The sequence below is a fragment of the Acinonyx jubatus genome, chromosome E2, assembly GCF_027475565.1.
Source record: "Acinonyx jubatus isolate Ajub_Pintada_27869175 chromosome E2, VMU_Ajub_asm_v1.0, whole genome shotgun sequence".
Lineage (NCBI taxonomy): Eukaryota > Metazoa > Chordata > Mammalia > Carnivora > Felidae > Acinonyx > Acinonyx jubatus.
The window spans coordinates 1,398,355-1,409,177 of NC_069396.1; the positions used below are offsets into that span (position 1 = coordinate 1,398,355).

Below are 10,823 nucleotides of genomic sequence, written 5' to 3' on the forward strand. Positions count from 1 at the left end.
GAGAGATACAGAGAGACACAGAGACAGGGAGAGACAGAGCCAGGTGCACAGAGTGGCAAAGACGTGTGTCCACACTCAGGGCGCAGTGTGGCTGCGGACTCAGAGCTCTGGTCACACAGGTGGTCACACTTTCTGGGGCAAAAGCCAGTGCTGACTGCATGGTCCCCCTTCTCGCCACAGTTCGGGAAGGAGTTTGCTGTCCTGACGCTGTGACTGGAGAGGGAGGCTCAGAGAGGCTCAGTGAGCAGGCGGCCCAGGCCACACAGCAGGAGCCCGGGAGCTGGGATGTCCCTTGGTCCTGCAAACCCAGCACCGACACCCTCACCCGCCGCCGCCTCTGGGCCCTGGAGACCGTGGCAGGGAGAGGCCGGCCCCAGAACGGATGAGGGGCCACCTGGAGACCTCCCCTCAGCTCTGAGCACCCCCCCCCAAAAGGCTCCTTACCTGGGCCAGGCTGGTGGCTGTCCCCCAGAGGCCTGGACACATGCCCCTTCCCCTCTCTGGTGACCCCAACTCCCTCGGACACCGGACTGTCCTGGGCTGCATGGGGGTGGGCTTCGAACCCCCCTAGGTCTCTCTGGGTCTGGTGGTGCACTCCTGAACTGAAGGGGTGGGATGGGGTGCGGGTGGGGGTCCCGCCCAGAGGGGGGCAGCTGCACTGAAAGGGGCCGTCCAGATGGTCACGAGCGCGATGGGCTTTGGGGGAGGCGGGCTCGTGATGCTGTGCCGTGAGTTCTCTCAGCCCTCCAAGCTCTGCTTCCTGGTCCCCAAAGGGGAGACCGTGACGGCACCATCTCGAGGGAACCCGTCCAGTGCTCCTGGCTGCGTGGGGCCCCCAGGCCCCGTCCCAGGCATCAGCCTTTGCCAGCTGGGAATCTAAGCGGTCTGGGGGCAGGGTGCACCTGGGGACACAGGGCAGTGACCGGGTGCCCCCCGAGACGGAACTATTTCGTGATCTTATCCACTAGGCCAGCCGGGGACGTCACATGATGCCCAGCAGATATGCAGTAGGAGTTTAAGTCACTGTTTTCTTTTTTAATGTTTATCTACTTTTGAGAGACAGAGAGAGAGACAGAGCGCGATCAGGGGAGGGGCAGAGAGAGAGAGGGGGAGACCCAGAATCCGAAGCAGGCTCCAGGCTCTGAGCTGTCAGCACAGAGCCCGATGCGGGGCCCGAACCCACACACCATGAAATCATGACCTGAGCCGAAGTCAGACGCTTAACCGACTGAGCCCCCCAGGCGCCCCTGAGTCACTGTTTTAGGAATATTCTCATCACTACTCTGCAAACAGCTCCGAGGCGGGAGTTGTGGCCGCACCTTCCTGTGGCGTGTGCCGGGCCCCCAGCCTGAGCTCGTTTCCCACAGGTCACCAAGATGCCGCTCTCTGTCGTCCTGTGCGTGACCTACTGCACGCTGCTGCTGCTCAAGCCCCTTGTGGCCCGGCCCTTCCTGGACCCCCGGGTGCTTCCCTTGTGCTGCCCCTGCGTCCACACCAACAGTGCGGTCAGCCCCAGCGCCGACAACCTCAGGTCACGGAAGGTCCGGTCAGCCTTCCTGCGCCTGTGCAGGTGTAAGGCAGGGGAGGGACAGCGGTGCCCAGCCACCAGCTCCAGTGTGGTCCCAGCGACCCCTCCCAGAAGGTGCTGGCCGACAGGAGTGAGGCTCGGGTCCTCAGGCAGCAGGGCCCCCGCCCCGGCCACAGGAACCTTCTTCCGGCAGCGTCTGAGGGCCGCCCTCCTTCTGCCCAGTGCCCTGCCTCTCTCTGCTCGTGAGCTGGGTCCTGCAGGTGTCGGCCCCGCCCACCTGTCCACCGGGCCAGGACAGGGGCAGACACCCTCTTTGCCGATGGCTTCCTTCCCCATGAACTAGGATAGTCGGGTGTCCTGGGTCCAAATGCTGGATGTTCAAGTCTGCACTCCACATGGGAATCGGAGGGCCGTTAGCCCCCGGGGGGGGGGGGGTAGATCTGTATAGCTTGTAACGCTGAGCATCTCTTCGCGAGGGGCGGGGGATGCCCTGAGGGCGTCACGGTACCTTGCTTCCGGTCCCTGTCAACATGGCCTTCAGTGGTGGGTGCAGCCTGCCTGGGGACTGTCTTCCAATGTGGATAGAGACTACCTGGGGCCACATCGAGAGGGGACCCAGCTTCCACCGCTGATACCCAGAGACGCTTCATGGGGTAGGGGAGTCCCCACCCCAGACCGCCCCAATGCCCTGGTGCCCCAGCTGGAAGAGGGTGCCCCCTGAAGGGGCCAGTGGGGCTGGCCCCTTCCCGATCCCGCTGCTAAGCAGGAGCTGGGGGGGTGGGGACTGGGGCGAGTGGGGAGCCACTGAGGAGGCAGGACCAGCCCTGTGTGGTGATCCTTAATGATGGGGTCTCTGGGCTCCGGGCTCTGCCCGGCACTCTCACCCCTGTGTGTATGAGGCCTGGACCCCTCTAGGCAGGCAGCCGCCTGTCTCCTGGAGGTGAGCCCTTGCTCTCCTGACCCCCGAGATGGGCTTGCATCCCCGACCCTGTCCCTGTTCCTTCTGAGGTCACTTTCCTCCTGGCCTCTGTGGTGTCCATTAAAAGCAGAAAATTTTCTTTTTCTTTTTTAAAATTTATTTAAATTCAAGTTACTTAATATACAGTGCAGTATTGGTTTCGGAGTAGAAACCAGAGATTCATCCCTTACATACAACACTCTTCTGTCTTGCCTCCCTGTTTTAATCGTCTTTTTCTTTCCCTTCCCCTATGTTAATGTTTTGGTTCTTAAATTCCACTTATGAGGAGCTGATTGGGAGGAGGTGTGAGTGTCGCCAGCTGGCCAAGCCCCTGAGGCCAGAGGATGACAGGACGGCGCCCACTAGGGGGCAAGCCCCCTGTTCAAGGCCACAGGGACCATGCACGATGCTCTGGATCTGTTTCCCAGCCCAAGTGGCTAAAAGCGGAAAAGCTTTGGGTAACTGGTGGGCTCAGCTGGGCCGTGAAATCCACACAGACGTGTTGAGTTCTGATTTCTGCACGAAGTTCACTCTGCTACGGCTCGGACGCGTGCTGTCCAGGTGAGGACCGCCAGAGGGGCTACTGGCCATGGACGTGGGCGCGGCGGCCAGGCCCGCGCCACCCCGGGGGGCGAGTGTGTGTCCCTGGACCAGCCCAGAACCTGTGCCCAGAGAGCGCTAGTGGTGCCCCCCGGGGCAAGTGTGAGGCCCGGGGAAGCCCGGGGCCCCGCCTTGCGTTCATCCCCTGCAGGTGGCGACGCATTAAGCACCCTCAACGGCACCCGTCCTATCGCAGCGGCCTGAATGGAGCCCAGGTTCCGCTTCCGGTTCTGTCTCCGGCGTCCCGTGCGTAGCCCTTGGCGTCTTTCCCAGCAGCCCCTGGTCCTGCACAGCCCGGCGCCCCCCACCCTCACCCTGTCTGCCCACGGAACACGAGGCGCGGGCTCCCCGCGTGGCCCTTTCTCGCGGCCCTCCCCCGCGGTGGGCGGGGCTGGCAGGTGTGCCTCGTAAGGGTCCGCCCAGTCCCCCGCGTGACCCGCCGGCTCCGAGGCCTCCGTTTCGCCGTTTTCACTACAGCGTTTCGATGTCACAGGATCTGGCGGGGCCGCTGGTGGTTAGAGCCGCCTGAGGTCCCCCCCGGGAGCACCGTGTGGCCCCTCGTGGAGGTAAGACACCTGTCTGCAGTTCCCTGTGCTCCCAGGGGGGGCCGGCCTGTGTGGCCGAGGGGACACTGCTCTTGGCTTTGGGGAGCTTTACAAGCGGCCACTGGAGGGGTCGCCCCTGCCAGGAACCTCCTCCAGGAAGCCCCCCGGGCAGCCCCCGGCATCATGACCTCTGTTCCCACCCCTCCTAAGACCCTAACACTTGCCGCCTTGTGCTCGGTTGTTGACTTAGGTGGCTTCTTTCTTGTTGGAGCCTGAAAATGCCGGAGGGTAGTGACAGGTTTGTGCTTTGGAATTGTTGGCGCTAGTGCTGGTGGCGTGAAGGTCCCCCACCTGTGGGTCCAGGGCTCACCCCGGGCCGTGTGTAGGTCGGGAGGGCTCGAGGAGGTCCCTCTCCTCGGGGCCCTGGTGAGGGCGGTGGGGGGAAGCCGGCTCTGTCCTCGAGGTGGGGCCGTGTTAGCAGCCAAAGCTCGTCTGGGTCAGGGGACTAGAGACCCCGGGCTGAACAGGCCTTAGGGTGTCCTCACTGCTCTGAATGGAGTGGTCCCGGAGGGTCACCAGGGCCTGGGGACACATGAACTAAAGAAACTGCAGGGAAAAACCCTCAACCAGGAGACTGATTAGCATGCAAACATATGCAGATGGCCCCTCATTGGCTCCTAGCCCCCTTGCTTTGCACACCTGTGGATTATCCCGTGTTGTCCTAGAAGCCAGGGAACCGCCTCGGGGGCAGGCTGGGGGCGGCCAGCCCACCTGCTGCCTCGCTGGGTTCTGGAACATTCTCAGGCCATCACTTGGTGACAGCACCCTCCCCTTCTCCTGTGGCAGAACAGGAGCCAAGCCAGGGTCGCTTCAGAACCGTGGCGCGGGCCGCTGTCTGTTCGAGGTGGTGCGTTTTCTGAAGGCTCCTGTCCCCCTGCACCCATGTTGGCTTTTATGAGCGGGAGGGCATCTCCTTCCTCCTCCCTGCAAGGACTAGGTGCTGACTCGGGCTCCCCCCCTGCCCCCCCCCCCCCCCCGCACTGAGGAGCGTGGGGACACTGGCCCAGACCATACCTGTGGGCCGGCGGGAGCATCCGGGGAGGGAGGACTGAGAGGCCTCCACCCAGACTGGGCACAGAGCTCCCAGAGTTTATTTGGGAGGACACAGTTGCACGTGTCGGGCCCCCGACTCCATCTGGTTTAAGCAGAGAGATTTGATGACTGCACAAGAATTGTCCCGGAGGTGGGCGGTGATGCGGCTCTGTCACCCATGGAGAAGGCTCTGGGGACTCACCCCAACCTGAGGCTGTCCTGGGGTTGAGTGGGGCTGGCATGTGCTGGCTAGGGACTGGAGCTGGGGTGCCACTCCCGTCCCTCCTGACTCCCCAGTGGTGGCTCCCCAAGTTAGAGCTGTGCTAGGGGGCCAAGTTAGAGCTTGGGGGGGGGACAGAGGCTGGGGAGAAGCGGGGGGCGGTGGGGGGTTAGGGCTGTGCTAGGGGGCAAAGTGGCTGGGAGGTCACGCTGCCTCTGGAGCCTCAGCCTCTCCGGGGGCGGGGGGGGGGGTGGGGAGAGGAGAATTCCTGGGACGCCGTGACTGTCTTTCAGAGAGCTGGGGTGGGGACCTAGCTCAGGGGTGTCTCCTGCACACAGCCCTGCGCCTGCAGCCACCACGCAGGTATGGCTCCCAGCCTGCGGCTGAGGCCCCCAGGGCCCTGCCCAGAGGCTGAGGGCCACTAAGCAGAACAGAGTTCTCGTTTCACAGCAGGGAAACTGAGGCCCTAGGCGAGGAAGGAACTGGCCCCTGGCTGTCCTGGGGCTCAGGGGACAGCATCCGTCACAGCAAGGCCCCCCAAACCAGGATGCTGTCAGCACCGTGTCTCCATAGCAACCGAGAGGCATCTGCTGTGGGTTTTGTGGTCCCTGAGTGTAAGCAAGGGCTCCTGGTCCCCCTGGCATCAGCAAAGGGCAGCCGGCCCCATCTGCCTGTCAGCCCACCTGGCCCTGCGGTGTCCCTGGAGCTGAGCTTTGAGGCCAGGGAGGGGAGGGGTCTGGGGGCCCAGTGCCAGCTCCCGTCTCCGTGGGTGATTCCAGCTCAAGCTTAGTTAACGACAGAGTCCAAACTGGCCCCCGGAGCTGTTAGCACTTTCCACCGACTTGGTTCCAGGCCTCGAAAACTTATTTTGTGGTAGGGCACCGTGTGAGTGCCTCGGTCCCAGGGCCACGAGGACAAAGGACCACGAACTGGGGGCCTTGAAACAACCAAAATGGAGAATTTCACCGTTCCGGAGGCCTGAGCTGACCTCGGTGTCACTAGGTTGAAACCCAGGTGTCACAGGGCTGAGCTCCCACTAGGGAGGGTGGTCCTGCCCCTTCCAGCTCCTGGGCACTCCTGGCGTCCCCTGGCACGTGGCCATTGTCAGACGGCCTCTTGGCTGCCGCCTGTGACATGAGGTGACATCAGGTCCACCCAGAGGATCCAGGATGATTGCCACATCTCAAGACCTCTGATTTCGTCACATCTGCAGATTCTGGGAGTGAGAATCTATTTTATTTATGTATTTTATCTATTTATCTATTTATTTAAATGTTTATTTTGAGAGAGAGAGAGAGAGAGAGCGTGAGCAAGCAAGCAAGCTGGGGAGGGACAGAGAGAGGGAGGGAGAGAATCCCAAGCAGGCTCCTGACCGTCAGTCAGTGTAGAGCCTGACGTGGGGCTCAGTCTCACAAACGGATCGTGACCTGAGCCGAAATCAAGAGCCAGACGCTTTACCGACCGAGCCCCCCAGGCGCCCCCTGTGAGGATCTACTTTAGGGGCTGCTATTCCACTGACCACAGCAAGTGTGAAATGACCAGGGAGATCCCGATCTGCGGCCACCCCATGGGCTGTGCCCAGCATCACGAGATTATGAGGAAGGATGAGACGAGTTGCCCTCACCACGCGCAGGTGGCTGTGCTGGGTCTATGTGCCTCAATATCTCCTTCTCCAGCGGAGCGGGTAGCCCAGGCTGGGTGCCACATCTCCACGAGCCTGGTGACAAGCTCCGTGAGCCCTGTGGGCTCTACTGTCCTTCCCCCGTGGCTAGGGCTAACAGCAGACACTGACCTAGGTGCCCTTGAAACAGAGGCTGCACACACAGTGCTCGGTAGCAGCCTGGCCTGTGGTGAGCTCCTAAAAACGGGGAGCTTTGAACATAAAACGGGGATGAGAAGCCACGTGGAAATGAAGGCGTGGCCTCCTTGTGAGGTCAGAGGAGAAAATTCTGGTGTGAAGCGCTTTGTAAAACATGGTGCTCTTGTCGGTGGGGCTGGGGGTTCCACGGTGGGGCCGCAGGGGCCCCTGGCGCCTCGGTAGTGACTGGGAAACCCTCTCGTCCCGAGCAAGCCCCCATCCGCCCGTGCTTAGCTGCACACAGGCCTGGCAGGTGCATCTACAGGGTCCAAGGCAGGCTTCCCGGGACACGGTCTGCAGGGGGGGTGAAAACCACGTACTTGACCGGAGATCGATGCCCAGAACACGAAGAAGCAAAACCCACCAGCAAAACCAGACATCTGAGGCAGAAACGGGCGACGGACTTGAATATGGGCTTCTATGAAGAAGATGTACAATGGCCAGTGAGCACACCGCGGGTTCTCCGGGTACCACCTGCGGCCTCTAGGGTGGCTGCCGCCCAAAACACAGTGTGCCGAGGACGGGGAGAAGCTGCGAATTCTGCGCCCTGCTGGCTGTTGCGGAAAATGGCGCGGTGGTTCCTAAAAAATAAAGTAACGACGATTGCCGTAACCCAGCGGTCCCACTGCTGGCTGCACACCCACGGGATTTGGAAGTAGGGTCCTGGAGAGCTGTTTGCTCGCCCGTGGGCGCAGCAGCGCGTCTCACGACAGCCAAAGGGCGCAAGCAACGCGAGTGTCATTTTCGGATCCATCAATAAGGAAAGCGTGGTCCGTGCACACAGTGGAATGTTCCTCCACCTGGAAAAGGAGGGACTCCTCACACCTGCTACAAGGTAGACGAGCCGGGAGGACACTGTGCTCGGTGAAATCGGCCGTCACGTAGGACAGCCGCGGTGGGGTCCCACTGACACGGGGTCCCTAGAGGAGTCAGGTTCAGACAAACAGGTGGGGGCACTGGGGGCGGGGCAGACGGAGTTTAACGGGGCAAGTTTGGGAAGAGGGGAAGGTCGTCGTGGGGACGGATGGTGGGGGCGGCAGCGGGACCACATGAGGGTGCGTCTGACGTTCCTCAACTGCACTCAGAAGTGGTTAAGACGGTCAGTTTTGTTCCGTGCATTTCACTACACTAAACGGTGTTTTCAAGAAGGGGAGCCCAGTAGATGTGCCGTGCGGGGACACTGGGTCACCTGCTGTGCTCTGGAGCCAGAGCCAGCTCCCCCATGGGCGTTGAGTGGCCCCGTGGGTCCCCTGTGCTGACGCAGCAGGTGTCCACGAACTCCGGTTTGAGCTCCGTGTGCCCCTCGTCCCGGGTCCGGGGAGACCGCACGATGCAGAAGACAGTGCGGGGCTCTCCTGGACCCCCCACCAGCAGGCGAGGCCAAGGGGCTACGAGGGCACAGGGCACGGGAAGATGGGAGGTAGGGACGGAGACAGCCACTGGAATAAGAAGGACAGGGGAAAGGTATTTAGATCTGGAACAGAAAGGTGGAAATTGGGATGAAATTCTGCTTAGGGGCTACGTGTTCCATCCAGTCATGGTTCCCCAGGACGGAAAAGGTCAGTGTTTGCAGAAGGAGCAGAGGAGGCAGAGATGCTGCCCGCTGCCAGGAGGGAGGCTGTGGGGCATCTGACCGGCTGGGGGGTGAGGCTCACAGAGGGGGTGCGGGCGGTGGGGGCGGTCAGACGGGCCGGGAGGGAGGGGGGCCAGAGGCGGCAGGCGCTCCGGAGGGAGCCGGAGCCAGTTTGGGTGGACAGACCCAGTGGAAAGTGGGGGTCTTTCCCTCGTCACGACAGCGCCGTCTGTGAGGGGGCAGGTGCGCCTGCCCTGGTGGAGCCCGTGTGGTGGCGGACGTGGGGACACTGGGCACCTTGTCACCTGCTCGAGATGAGCCTCTAGGGCGAGGCCTGACCCGATGGGGTGCAGGGGCTCCTGTGGGGTGGCGACAGCGGCCGGCCCCCGGGAGGCACAGCAGCCACGGAAACCCCTACAGGGACAGTGACCTGGCCTAACCAGGGGCCGTGACCGCTGCCTCCGAGTGGCGTTTAACTCGCCTTCCGTAGCAGGTGTGGCTGTAAGGAAGCGCGGAGGGAAAACGATGATGCTCTGGGGAGCACGAGCCTTCCAGTGTTGGGGTGGGGCGGGGGGGGGGTGGGGGGCCCTAACACGGCGAGCCTCGCCCCCTGCCCCGCGGCCGCCTTCGTCCAGTGTAGGAGGTGAAACCTGCACATAAGTAGCAGTGATGCACGGTCTACAGTGACAGGGCCCTGGGGTGAGTGTCCAGACGGGGCCACTCCGTGGGGCGGCGTGACAGGGCAGGAGGTGTTCTCTCCCAGCACCTGTGGGCGGGGCCGCCACCTGGGCCTCCCTTGTCCCTCGGAGCTCTGTGCATCTGTCTGTCCTCTTAGGACACCCGTGATGGGACCAGGGCCTACCCTCCTCCTCCCGCATAATCTCATCTTAACCTGATCACCTCTGCAAAGACCCTGTTTCCAGACACAGTCACATTCACAGGTACCAGGGATTAGGACGTAGACATAGCACTTTGGGGGACATAGTTCAAGCCCTCTGAGGTTTCAGAGGAACGGGCAGGATTTGGTGTGGAGAAGACCGGGGAGGGCACCCTGGACAGAGGGCACAGCACACGGGAAGGCGTGGGGGCTGCATGGTGGGGAGCAGGGCCTCGCTGGCAGGTGGGTGCGGGGAGGTGATGGTGAGCAGGTGTCATGCGTCACGAGAGGAGCTAGACCCTGGGGGGATGCTGTCGGCTGGGTGTCCCACAACAGAGCCCCTGCACACGTTTGCTGCTTCCTAGGGAGATGGGCCGGCCACGGCTCCTGTCCCCGGGGATGATGACAGGAGCCAGGAGAGCCAGGGTTCAGGCTGGTGACAGCCAGGGGTGACAGGCTTCGGCTCTACCGAAGCTTCGGTACTGACCGCGTGACTCCGGGTTGTCCCTGCCAGCTGCCCATGAGCACCCTTAAGACAGATGCCCGTCCTGGGTGCCTGGGCGGCTCCGTCGATTAAGCGTCCGACTTCAGCTTGGGTCATGACCTCACGGTTTGTGAGTTTGAGCCCCGTGTCGGACTCTGTGCTGAAAGCTGGGAGCCTGGAGCCTGCTTCAGATTCTGTGTCTCCCCGTCTCTCGGCCCCTCCCCTGCTCATGCTCTGTCTCTCAGTAATAAATAAATGTTAAAAAAAAAAAAAAAGATGCCTGTCCACTGATGGGGTCCATCCACACGACGGAGTAGCACCTGGCCTGCAGCTGTGACATGCTGTGTCGCCGATAAACCTGGAAACATGAGTGAAGGAAGCCGGGCACAAAGGTCCCCAGCTGCTTGATCTCACTTTCCTGAAACGTCCAGAGCAGGCAAACCCGTGGGCCCGGGAAGTGGATGAATGGCGGCTGGGGGGTGGGGGATTCGGGGAACAAGGGGAGTGGCTGCCAGTGGGTATGGGGTTTCTCTGGGGGCGATGGAACATTCTGGAATTGGTGGCGTCGTGCGTCACTGCTAACGTGCTAAATGCTGCTGAATCGTGCACGTGAAGGGGGTTGACTTGATGTCATGACAGCTTTGCCTCAATTAAAAAAAGATACTCCAAGGAGAGGCTGGGGTGGTGATGCTACCCAGGTGTCCCTGGGTGACCTGTGCCCCGCTGGGGTCGGTAGGAGCTGGCCGTGCTCGCCCTGTCGGGGGCAGAGTGGAGTTTGGAGGGCACCAGCCCCGGGTGGGAGGGGGATAAAACGGTCGTCACCCCTGATGCACACACAATGCTGGCGCAGGGAGGCCACAATCCAGGACATACTCCGTGGCAGAGACGGAAGGAGGTCCCTTGACTTTGAGTAGAGTTTGGGCGCAGCTGGCTTTGAAGGAGCGAGCAGGTGTCGGGGGCGTTCGGGAAGGTCGCGCGTGGACAAGTGTTTCTGGGAACAGGGAAGGACGTGTTGGGGTTCAGTACACAAGCAAGTCCTTTGTCTTCTCAGACAGCGGGGTCCCACTCAGGCCCCGGAGCCAGCTGCA

General features: G+C 62.0%; 1 long non-coding RNA gene across 1 annotated transcript; it reads left to right on the forward strand.

Annotated features, from left to right (window-relative positions):
- Positions 1–3,399: 3,399 nt before the first annotated feature.
- On the forward strand, positions 3,400–10,178 carry LOC113604429 (uncharacterized). Its single transcript, XR_003426374.2, has 3 exons — positions 3,400–3,652; positions 9,210–9,315; positions 9,617–10,178. It is a non-coding gene; the product is annotated as an uncharacterized LOC113604429 (long non-coding RNA).
- Positions 10,179–10,823: the final 645 nt, after the last annotated feature.